A 13,213-nucleotide genomic window follows, 5' to 3' on the forward strand; every position below is an offset into this window, starting at 1 on the left:
GTAGAGTAGTATGCAAGAAAGATTAACAGAAACAGAGGAAGAATGCCAAGGAGCAAGCAACCTGCAGGGGGAAAGAGAAGAGATGGTAGTTTTTTCAGACCAATGGATAGTAGGGCAGATAATACTCAAACTTGATGGAAAAGGCACAGGCAATTCTAAAGAGAAGACGGTGAATGAGGGAAACAGGCCAGAGATATAGAGCAGGAGAGGAGGTTGGAGGAAGAGAGAAACAGAGAAAAGAAATGTGAGGAAGAGAGCAATAGAGAAAGAAAATGCAATGAAAAAAGGGACAGAGAAAGGAAGCACGAGGAACAGAGAGAATGAGAAAGAAAAACGAAAAGAATATAGAGAGAGTTGGAGAGGCACTGAAACAAAGTAGATGACATAATTAACAGACATACACTGATTGACATAGAAAGGGGAGACATTATGAGAAGGAAAAATGACAGCTCGAGGAAGAGCAGACAAGATGGCATGAGCAGAAAAGAGAGTTGGGGGAAGCCTCTTCAAGGTATGGGAAGAGAGGAATTGGAAGTGATTGTGAGTGGGACATATGTGAGAGTGTCCCTGTGAAGGTTAGATTTTGAAGAAGTAGAGAAAGATAAAGAAGTGGAGGAATAGAAAAGACAGTCAGAGTGGGAGAATGAAAAAGAGATCAGAGACAGCGAAGCTACACAAGCACTTTCGCAGAGAGACTGATAGATTACAGGACAGAGCTATAGATCCCCTTAGATATCCATTGACCTCAGAGAAATGTTCACCCAGAGAAGAGCATACCAAAGGATTCTTCACAAGTGTCACTGAGTCCATCCTGAACTTTTTCTGTGTGGTGCTTCACACCAATAAGTCATCCACATACTGTATAAATGTGTTGTCTGTCTCTATGTTTCCCAAGTCCGTCTGTAGCACCCTGTTGAAAGCACTAGGGATTTCACAGTACCCCTGTGGGAGGCAACTGTGCTGTAATTTGATTCTGCAATAAGTAAACAAAGTCAAGTTCAGTGAATCTCCATGCAGGGGAATAATAAAAAAAACATTTTTCAAGTAAATCACTGTAAAACATTGGACCTTAGGTGGTATGTTACATAATATTGTGGCTGCATTTGGTGCCAGTGGGACGTCTGCCTCAACAATATTGTTCAAAGGGCATAAATCCTGTATTAATATCCTTGACTATCCTGTCACTTTTTTTATTGGGTACAATGCTGTGTTGCATGGTGATTCTGAAGGCACCAATATTCCTTGTTGCATCAGGGTGGCAAAATGTTTCATAGATACCCTTGTCAGCTTTTTTTGACATAGGATAATGTTTTACACGTAAAATAATTGCATCTTTTTTTCAGTTTTATCTTGACTGCTCCTACTCCTTTTAATAGTCTGGAATCATATGAACTGCTAGTCCACATTGTACTCAGCACCTATGCCAAATCTCCTTGAAAAATGATGGTACTCTTCCTACAAATAATATTGTTTGAGGAACCTCTCTATGCTCTATTTGTAGCTGGTAAGTTATACAGATGTTAAACATCACCTTATCATCTGTATAATCATCTTCAAAAAGTTCATCAACAGTCAAGTCAGTAAGTCTCTGTGTCAAGTCAAGCGCTATTAATGTGCGTTCACATAATACATACCTGGTGTTGAACATATAATCCCTTCTTCAGTGAAGGAAATAGTCATGTTCAGTTTGCGCATCAAATGTCTCCCCAGTATGTTAACTGGTGTTTATTGGGAATATATTAATGGCATAGCCATCTCATGCTCTCGTATCTTTATGGGCAGTCTGTCTGTAAAAGGAACCATTGTCATAGCCCCAGAGAACCCTTGTGTGACCATCAACATTCCTGACATTGAAGCTTTCCCTTTCTATCACAGGATCTCATCGCCCGTGTCAACCAAATAGGTAAAAGTCTTGTTGCCTATAGTCACTGCCACCCTTATTTTATGTATTTATTTATTTATTTATTGTACATTTCTAAGGTTCCTATTGTGTGTTTGGGGTAATAAATAGGTTCGGACATATCAAGTCGCTCTGTGGGCTGTCCTATTGTACTCCGAGTAGAGAAAAGGCTAGGATAGGTTTGTAGACTCCAAAAGAAAAGGGAAAGGATCTGCATAACTGAACCGGGTGCTTTATCAATTGGATTTATTTTAAATAAGGAGGTGAAATTAATTGCTGATATACTTCATTTTGTGATTCAATTTAGTTTATTATTATTTTTCAATTTTTATAGGCAATTGGATCCAATTTTGTTGTATTTGGCTGAATCTGAAGCACCATTTGCAGACTTGTTGAAAAGAGGACCGTGCCAAGAACACAGACACATTGTCCCAAGTAGGTGTTCACGCAACATTTGCATGATTGAATATCTTCCAACTAAGATGATCTGCCGAATAGTCAATAATTGGGGTATTGTATATATTTAGGTTGTGGTTTTGTGGGGTAACAAGGACCCATCGAACACAAATGGACTGACGCCAACATCTGAACCATCTGCCCTGAGCAATAAGTGTAGGTGAGACAGATTATGACTAGTAAAGATTCAGTGCGGATATTAATTATATCATGAAATAAAGAGAGGGGTGACACAAAACTGAGACACTTTTAAAATTGTTTTTATAGAAACCTGGGCTTACCCTACCAGAACAGACAGCATACAGAAGCCTTGCTGTTGATTTGTCCTGAAGAAGGTTGCTACACTGAGAAGACCCTAAGAGCAGTTTTTAGAACAACTGAAACACGTGTAGACATCTGGAATCTGTGAGAGTTATCCCTAGAAAGATGGGTTTACTGAGCAAGAGATCTGAACCCAGTAGAATTATAACAACTTAGTGGTCATATCTAACAATAAAGGGTTAGATTGAGAAGAGAGAGAATAGGAATGGAATGTAGAATGAGAGAGATTGAATGGTAGTGCACTGTGGTAGGTGAGCCTGGTCTTTGAAATTTTGTATTCAGAGTATATAGATTTTTCTTTTGAACACACAAGATGGATATCTAAAATTGAAAAAACTAAAAAGATTCTTCTTTGCATAATGTCTACTGTTTTTTATATGTTTATAAAATGTGTATGACACAATAAATCTGATTTTATTCGGTTCAATTAATGAATTATTGGTCGATATTTGTTAAAGAGACCACATATCCACTAAAGAGGACACCCCTCTCCCCGATTGGCCCAATTTATATTGTTTCACAGATAACTGCCCGCAGGACCAATTGTGATATTGGGCATCCCCATACATTTTGTTTGTTTTATGATTGCATTCATGTCTGATGTGTCTGAGTATTGTATTGTAAGCACCCTCCACACTCCTGCTCGACAATTATTTAAAGATGCTCTGTCATGGCTGGTGTTCTGTGCTGTCAAACAAGGGTACCCTGCCCTCTTCCAAATGTCTTCTGATTGTTTGCCCACTATAGCAGTAAACAAGCTTTTCACGTCGCATACCGCCAATGTCCTTCCCTCAGTTTCCCTTTCTAACCCATAAATCTACTTCCCTGTATGCATTGTAAGTGATGAAAATGTATATATCGGGTTCTTTTTGTCTGTCTGTGGCCAGGGTATATTTTGTTTGAACCCTCTACCCTTTTGTTATGACGGGAATTGCATCAGATTGCCTTTGCACAGGTGTGGCTGTACCCTTTACCATTTTAGCGTTGCTGTCACACAGATCTTTTTCTGGCATGGTAAATCTCTTTGGACCTCATCAGGAGTCTGGTGGTATTCCGGTTTTAACTCTGGCAAGCAGAATTAGCGTTACCGCGGCCACCTGAAGTGCAATTTACGGCAGATAATGTGTCATAAACGCGCACCCCACTTCAACTGTAACGCTAATTCCGCCTGGCAGAATTAGCTCCAAAACAAAGCACTCTGTCAAAACACTGGCACAGTTACCATTACTGCTGGACATTGGTTGGCGTTATTTGCACCGGCACAATAAGCACCGGTGGAAATAGCATCATCGCCAGAACGGGAAGCATGGTGGTGGCCATCTTTAAAAACAGAATCCACCCTGAATCCCCCACTTTCTGCAGCCATCCAACCTCAAAAGCCACTGGGATCATGTCGCAAGAAAAGGTGTCAGAAAACCGGCTCCAGAAGCCCAAATTCAGTGAGGGGGAGCTACAAGTCCTCACTGATGAGGTGGTTGGATATTGTGATGAGCTCTACGGGAGCAGGAAGAGGCAAACACTGGGGCAGCGTAAGACCGCTATATGGCAGTCAATAAGACAGAATGCCACAGCAGTTGACATGGTGCCTCTGGAAGCAGAAAACTGCCAAAAGCGCTGGAATGACCTAAGGATCAGGGTGCAGGGCCTCCTCTCCTAACACCGGCAAGAGGCCATGGCCACAGGAGGCAGAATCACAGAGCCCCTTGCCCTCATACTGTGGGAGAAGGCAAACAGCATCCTTGCTATGGAGGTGATTGAGGGAGTTGGCAGAGTGGAGGCGGGTGCCAGCAGCCAGGATGCAGGAGGTGAGCCCCTCCCCCAATTTGCATTGCAAATGATCAACAATATATGTGTCCCTTAGCATAAAATGCACCAATGGACAGGGACACAAGCCAGCTGGCCCAGCAGCTGCCCCAAGCAGTCATGGTGGCCTAATAGGGAGCCACATCAGCCCCATCCACAGCAGCATGGGAGGGGAAAGTTCCCCCAAACAGTCGGCCACAGTGCCTGTGACTGATGACAAACCTGATGGCCAGCGTGACAAGCCAGTCTGGAGTAAACCACCCAACATCCACAGGGTGTTGTTGAATTGCTACACAGCCAGCAGGCCCAGACACAAGAGGGTGACATGGACACCCCCTCATATGGGTCTCCCTGTTTTAGTCCTAGCTCACCACGCAGCTCATCACGAAGTCCCCAACCCATTCACCAGCTAACACCAAGCCAGAAAATCCTGCAGAGGCTGGACGCCATGGAGAGGCTGCTAGTTGAAATGGAGGCTGTTGCAAACACCCACTCCCTCCACCTCCAGGCCATACCAGACTGCCTGCAGGGTTCCACATGCAGGATTGCAACTGGGCACAGGGGGCCGCAGAGCATGCAGCTGACTCTGCAACATATACTGGGGCCAAGGTCTATACCCTCTGGTTCTGCTACTTCTACCGAGGGGTCATTGCCAAGCACTCCAAGGTACCAGTCTGCACGCAATCTCGGCCCAAAGACTCTTGGTGATGACCTGAGGGGGAAGAGGCCATGCAAGTGACTCAGTCCTAGTTGGGGTGGTTTTGTGGGGTGGGGGGAGGGGGATAGTGCATTGGGGTGGTGTTTTGGGGTGGGGGAGGGGTCGATAGTGTGCTGGGATGTTGTTGTGGTGCAGGGGAGGAGGTATAGTGTGTTGATGTGGTGTTTTGGGGTGGGGGAGGGGGGTAGTTTGTGCACTACAACATTAAACCATTGTACAACTGAATCAATGCAAGGAAATTCCTCATTGTGTTCAATCATTAATGTGCGTGGGTGCACAGTGGGGCATGGTATGTGCCATGTTGAAATATTAGAAAAAAATTATCCATCAGTTCCTGACACACCATTCGTCCAGCTCTGACATTATTTCTGCAAATGCGTACATACGCCTCTGCCACAGGTACTGTGTCATCATCCTCTGGGGGTGGCATGTTCCCATCAGGGGGTAGCAGGATATTCCTCTGGAGGCAGATATTGTGTGGCATGGTACACTCCAGCAGGATTTTCCCACTTTTTCTGGGCTATACATTAGTGCACCTCTTGTACGGTGAATGCAGCGGAAACCAGCCTTTGGCAGGCTGTGAGCCTGATTGTAGGTCAACTCCTGTGGTGTCTGTGGATCGTGCATAGGTGTCATGGGCCAAGGCAGCTGCGAGCATCCTGAATTACCTACAAAGAGAAAGACAGAGCCATGAGTCACAGTGTATTGTGTGGGAGTGGCCTTTTATGGCATTAGGGCAAAGGGTGTCATGTGCATGAATATGAGGCTTCATTGTATGGCATGCGTTTGACTCAATACATGTGCAAGTTGTAACTATCCACTCATGCATCATAGTGTGACCTCTTGCACCCTGTTCCCTTGCAGCAGATATATTATCAAGTGTCTATCGTTGTCATGTCAAGATGACATGGTGGCTGTCTTGTGCCAGTATACTGCAATCGTACATGTGGCCTGATGGATCATTGATCAGACCTCCGTAGGCTTCTGGGGCTGTGGGTCTATTTTGCAGACTGAGTGTAACTAGGTACTTGGCTGTGGTACTGGCAGGGTCATTGTTGTGGGATGTAAAATCACACTTTGTGTAACACTGAATATAGATCTCAAATGTTGCATTGCTGTAACTGTATTCATGTGTGTGTTGGTAATTCTCACTGTTGATGTGCATCAGCGTATCCATACAGGTACGTCCGGAATGTACATGTTCTGTGGGGCATGCAGTGTCATATGGTGCAGGAGGGGGGCAGTTCCAGCTCATACATTGACTTGTCACAGCATGCATTCTGCAGTTGTGCACATACATCCCCCCCAATGTGGTTGGATGCATTTCAGCACATTCAGATATTGTGTGATGCCACTTTCACTCACCCAATATCCACATCCATTGTCCTCTGTGCCTCTCCATGTATCCAGGCAGTGTACTATTGTGTTGGACCATGGCATTGTGGGTGCAACCAGATGTACAAGTTGGGATCACAGGTCACCTGCAGAGAGTAGTAGTGCTTCCTGTTGTGGTACATTGCATCATGAGCCTGGAGGGCCACCAACACCACATAGGTACAGTCCAGCGCTGCAATGACATTTGTCATGTGCGCAACAGCATGGAACTGTGCCTTCATCGCATGCACCTGTGCTGGTGTGGTGGGCAGTGAGATGTAGCATGAGCCATGCTACAGGAGTGCCTCCAGCACCTGGACAAGCACCTCACAAAATGTTGGCTGTGTCATGCCATGCAGCATGGCCACAGGGTGCTGGAAGGTGCCAGTTCCTAGGAATTGCAGGACAGACACTAGCTTTAGCAGTGTGGGCACAGCTGTCTGGATGTTGATCCTGTTCTCTATGTCCCCCTGGATTGTGGTGAGCAGCTCACTTATGGTCTCCCTGTTGAGGCGGTACAGGGTTATAAACTGACTGACCGTGAGGGTGCAGGGTGAGGGCATGACCCTGGGTATTAGTGCATGCCTTGCTTGTAGTTTCCTCCTCTTCTTCCTCCTCCCCATTCTGCACCCTGTGCCATGTTCTGGTTATCCTGCCTCTGTAGTTCAAGGCACTGCATGAATAGCTGCAATGTGTTTTGGCAGCATGGTGTGTGTTTGGGATAGGCATGTGCTTTATATAGCCTTCTTGAGTGAATTGGGTACACCTGTGGATTAATTTGTGGAACCTGTATGTAATTCCCTCCACCTGGAGGCTGGAGGCTGGAGGTAACTCCACTGTTCTGTGCAGTATTAGCACCGTGTTTCGGCTGTAATTCTGCTGGCTGTAATTGCGCCGGCTGTAATACAGTCTGCGGTATTTGCGCCGACTCATGATTCAGCAGAGTGGCAATTGGGACGTAATTATGGCAGTGGCCGTGATGGAATTACCACTCCCAATACTGCTCCACCAGATCATGACCCAGCGAAGTACCTCTGACTGTAAAATCAGCCGGTTTATTATAGCGTGCACTATTACAGCTAGCGGAATCTGCGCTGGCAATACGAAGTGCCATCACCGCTGTATCACAAGTCCATGTATCTCAGTTTTAGCTCTGAAAACTGGCACTAACACTGCTGAAAGCAAGACACAATTACCTCCAGGTGGAGGTAAATGGACACAGCTGTCAGAAATGAAGCCACAGTTGATCCCAATCCACTCAAGAGGGCTACATAAGGCAGACCCCTAGCCCGAACACTGTTTCCAACACCATGCTGCCACTGTGAGCCGGGACAGGCAGCTGCTCATACTGCACTGGGAAGGTCACATCTCACTACCTACCACCCTAGCCCAGGTCCATGCTTTGAAGCTACAGTTCTATGCCATTGCCCAAATGCCAAATGTGATTGCATCCTTGGATTATACCCATGTTGTGTTGGTGGACCCCCAGGCCCACAAAGCATTGTACCGTAACCGGAAGCACCAAAACTCCCTAAATGTGCAGGTGACCTGCAATCCCAACCTGTACATCACCCACTGCTAAGTCTGTTACCCTGGTTCCACCCACGATTCCATGGTCCTATGGAACAGCACAGTGCCAGGATACATAGAGAGGCACAAAGGACAACAGATGTGGATAGTGGGTGAGTAAAACACCCTGCACATATGCGCTGTGAAGCACCTGACCAAATGGGGGGAATGCAAATAACTACACAAAGAATGGCATGACAAGCAAATGCAAAAGACGTACATGACCACCTTCTACACAAACCTCACAGTACAGTCCACAGGAGCATGTTCATGTTGGACATACCTGGACAGAGAAGTTACAGTAGCAACTATGAACTGAAACATGACTACAGGTACCACAATACAACATGCACAATCCATAGCAATGCTGACAAATGGCCACATCACATCACACAATAGCATCCCCGCCGGTACCACAGTCATGCAGCCATATGCGCCCAGCCTGCAATGCCAACCCATGGGCCCGAGAAGCCCAGGGAGGGCCAATGGCAGACCCAGCATGCAACATGCATGGGAGAAATACACTGCCACAAGACAGCCAACATGTCAGCTGCACATGTCACTGACAGACGTCTTATATAACATCTGCTGCAAGGGAACAAGGTGCATTTGAAGTAAAAACAATGCATGATACGAGTGACACAGCATGCACAGAGATTGTACAGACACATGCCACGAAATGAAGCCCCATATGCATGCACATGATGTCCATTTCCCTGATACTGTCTAAGGCCAACCCCACGCATTGCACTGTGAGTAATGACTGTTCCTCCACCCCTTGAAAGTAACTCTGGATACACGCAGCTGCCCTGGCTAATGCGTCCTGTGTGTGATCAACAAACACTGCAGGATATTGCCTACAACCATGCTCAAAGCAGCACCTGTGTGTACATTGAGCATGACCTTGGTCTCCTCAATTGTTCTGGTGGAGCCCTGATGTACGCTCCAGATAAAGTTGGTAGAATCGTGCTTGTGTGTGGCATGCTGCACATCTGCCTGAAGAGAAATGTTCTGCTACTCCCTGACGTGGACATGCCACCCCAGAGGAAGAGGATGCAGTGCCTGTGGCAGAATCAAATGCACACATTGCCAGAGATGACGTGAGGGTTGTAAGACTGGCTCACCAGGGACTATATACAATTTCTTCTGACACATTCATATGGCACATGCCATGCACGACTCCTTACCTCTATAAATAAACACAACAATGGCACAATCATGAATGTCCTTGCATTGATGAAGTTCAACAATTTTAATGAAATGTGCACCAACAATCCCCCTTCCACCACCAACTCCCCAGCACATTATCCCCCTGCCTCGCTCCCACCTCCAACTCCCCAGCACACTATCCTGCAGCCCCCTCCCACCACCAACTCCCCAGTAAACTATCCCCCTCCCTTGTCCCTCCCACCATCAACTCCCCAGCAAGGCCATTAGAGGCAAAATGTGTTTCAATTTTATTTCTGTGGTCTCTTTCTCCCCATGCCAGCCCCTGGTGACCTAGGACCCAATTGGTGCTGGGACTGGTGCCTTGGTGTAATCTGCTGCAACCCCTCGGTAGGTGTCATAGAACTTGAGCCTATCGAGCCTAGCCCCCAGATATGCTGGAGTGTGACCTCTATGCTCTGATAGAGGGCCTTGGCAAGGGCTGAGACCCCTTCTGTCATCACCCTGCCCCTCTGCCCATACACAATCAGGGTGGCAGTACTGGCAGATGCCTCTGCTTGGTTCCTCTCATGGCCCGCAAAATCCTGCGGATGGCCACTTGCAGGCAGTCAAGGGTCACCTGGAGGTGTTCCAAATGAGTGTGCCCAATTGCCTCCATCTCCAACACTCGCCTCTCTATCTCCTCCAGCCTCTGAAGCACAGTGTTGTTTGGTGGTGTGTGCTGAATGCGAGGGGGGCTGGGCAGTGGCTCAGGGCTTTAGCCAGGGGAGCTATAGAATGGCATGTCCAAGTTCTGGTCAGGTGTCTGGACACACTGGCTGCTCAGAGAGGTCTAGGGGGATTGTGGCCCTTCTGCAGGTGGTGGCACTGCACTGATGCCCCCCTGTGACTGTACAGTCACCCTGCCAGGAGGTCTGACCTCTGTCTCAGACACTGCAGCTGCAGGACTGGCTGCAGTGGGCTTGGGGGTGCTCCTGGTGGCCAGTGATGTTGTCGTAGGTCCTGCAGTGCCACCTGCAGGCTTGGCGTTGCTGGGTTGTGGTGTCCCACGATGGTCCATCTAACTAGGTGTAGCCTGTATGAGCCTTTGTGGGGTTGTGATGGTGGCTGACCTTGAGTGCATGATGGCACCACTTCCAGATGTGTCTGCTCCCTTGTCTTCCTCTGATGTCTCTGGTGACGTGTGAGTGCCTGTTGGGGACATAGGAATATTTGTAAAGTATGGTTCTTAAACATGTGTTGGCATTCAAGACTCATTTGCTATGGTACTGAGTGGGACCCCAGACATTTGGGCTGATGGGCATGGTTGGCCAGGGGACATTGAATGTGGGCACAGCATTGTGAGGATTGTTGTGGCAATCTGTGTTTCACACATGGCCAGTTGGTCTTTGGCCTGTGTATGGGGAGGGCAGTGTGTCCATGTTGGGGCAGCTGATGTATAACTTGCATGTTTGTGGTCCTTCATGCCCCCACATCACCTTCCCAAGTGGCACACACCTTGTGGGAGTGGGTGTGGTGGCTTCCTCTTTGGCAGTGGCATGGCTGTATGGGGTGCTGCTGTGCAGCCAGCAGTGCTGTGCTGTGGTGTACAGTGATTGGCTACTGTCCACTGGGGCATCTTGTGCTAGGCTGACATTTGTCCATGGACTTGTGCTGGGGGGTTGACTCACCTCCTGCCTCCCGGCTGCTGCCACCCACCTCCACACCTCCGGCTCCCTCTATGCCCTCTATTTCCAGTACCGTGCAGCACTTTTCCTGCCAGGCAGTCAGGACCAGTGATTCCATAGTACCTCCTCCAGTCTCAAGGGACTCCTGGCAGTGTTAGGGAAAGAGTCCACGCATCCTGACCCTGAGGTCATTCCAGAGCTTTCTACAGTCCTGGCCATCATGGGGTATGCTGGACATGGCAGTCACCTTCGGCTGATGGAATCGCAGATGGCTGTCCTGCGTTGACCAGATGTTTTACGCTGCCTACTGCCGTACAGCTCCTCACAGTGGGTGATAACCCCATCAGTGAGGACCACCAGTTCTCCCTCACTGAGCGTCGGTTCCATAGGAAATTTTCTGGCACCTTGCCTCTGGTCCTCTCCTGTGACATTTTAGCTGTCTTCCAGGTCCGGATGGCTGCAGGAAGTTCTTCCCGTTCCGGGGGTGATGCAATTTCTGCCGGCACTAATAGCGCTGGGGACGCCGGTGGTAGCGCATTTAGTGCTGAATTCTTGGCAGTAAGCCTTATTTTGGAGCAGTTTATGCCTGGCGGTAATAGTGCTACCACCGGATTGTGGTGCACGTTCAAGCCAGGTTGTGATGCAGTGCTAATTCCACTGTACAACCTGTAATGAGGCCCTTTATCACCTAAACTGCTGATGGCATACTGTCATTCTGAGCAGAAAACAATATGCACATTTAGCACCCTCTGTCTCTGATATTTTTGTTTTAAACAAAAATCTAAAACAATGTAACTTTGTAAGACATACAAATCCTATGAACTTCAACTCCCAGAAAGCCTCATGTACGGAGACGAGGCAAAGGAAGGAGTTAATGTGGAATAAAACAGACACCAAGCTAAACTTGCATACTAGTTGTTACAATGGAAATCAGCTGCGCAGGACATTTAAAAATGGTGTACACCTTCAATTGAGAAGTGAAGGTGGAGAAGAGAAATGCAGTGCGGGCAAAGCAGGAAGCGGAACCGAAGGTAGAAGCAGATGCATGATAACAGACCATGCTAATCTACCAAAGAGGCGTGAGACTGGGAGAAGTGCAGCATATGCTGTAGGATGAACAATGAGGAGCTGGCAGCAGCGAGGATGTCAGTGATGAAGTCGCAGTGAACAGCAGCAGTCCCACTTACAAGTGAGCACAGAGCCAGTTGCAGAACTGATGGGTCTACAGAGCAGGGGATGCCTTCCTAGCGTGGAGGCTTTGCTGCTTCGGCAAGTCACATGTCATCAATGCTATCAAACACTGGTGAGTCTGCCCAGAGTTGTTGGGGACCCTGGAGCATGCTGACAGGCCTATGAACAATTGAAAAGTTATTTTGAATACCAAACAAGTAAAATAGAAAGACAGAATTTACGCAAATCCTAATATAAGAAAAGTCAATATGGGGAAAGTTTGAGTATATATCATCACAAGCAGATGAATATTAATGAAGAAGTTGAAAGGCAAAATATGTATGAGTCACCATACAGGAGATGTCAATTTGGGTAAAATTGGAACAAGTAGTACCTAAAGCCATAAACAGTGAAGGAGTGCAACTGTGTTATATTGAATGAGAACATTGTAAGACGTCCTATTGAAAGAAGCATATCAGGCAGTGAGCCTTTGGGAGAAAGATAACTGGCAGGAGAGGATCTACATAACCAAGAAGGGGATTCGTGGAAGGGGTGTATACCAGGTAATCCAAATAAAACATATGAAAGAAAAATACATTGTGAAAAGATAGCTGTCGGGAGAGTATACTAGATCAGTCTATGAAGTTGTTGTATAGAAGAGGCATTTTTGCTGATTTTCAAAATACACATTTTGCCATCCTGAAGGAAGTACTGTGTGAAAGAGACATTTCTACTACTCGTATGGAATCATTGTTTGAAAGGGACAGTTGCTCTTCTACCTGAAATAGTCCAGGAAAGGGAACCGCACCTTGGATTGTAGGATCTTTTGTTGAATTTCCATATTTGGTTTTTAGACATTTATTTTGCTAAATCAAAAACAGAGACATTTACCTTACAACTTTGGTTGCTTATGTTTAGCGGCGGAGTCAGCTGAGTCTTGAGAGTCTTCTCTGATTTCCCTGTTTTTCTGCTGCCTGAGGAACTCTTTCATTGCTACTGCCTTGAGGTGGAGCCTACGGCTACCTACACCATAAGACCCAAGACTCTCTGCGGAGCGGACGCAGAGTC

Source organism: Ambystoma mexicanum, chromosome 5q (assembly GCF_040938575.1).
Source record: "Ambystoma mexicanum isolate Mex_15411 chromosome 5q, UKY_AmexF1_1, whole genome shotgun sequence".
Taxonomy (NCBI): Eukaryota; Metazoa; Chordata; class Amphibia; order Caudata; family Ambystomatidae; genus Ambystoma; species Ambystoma mexicanum.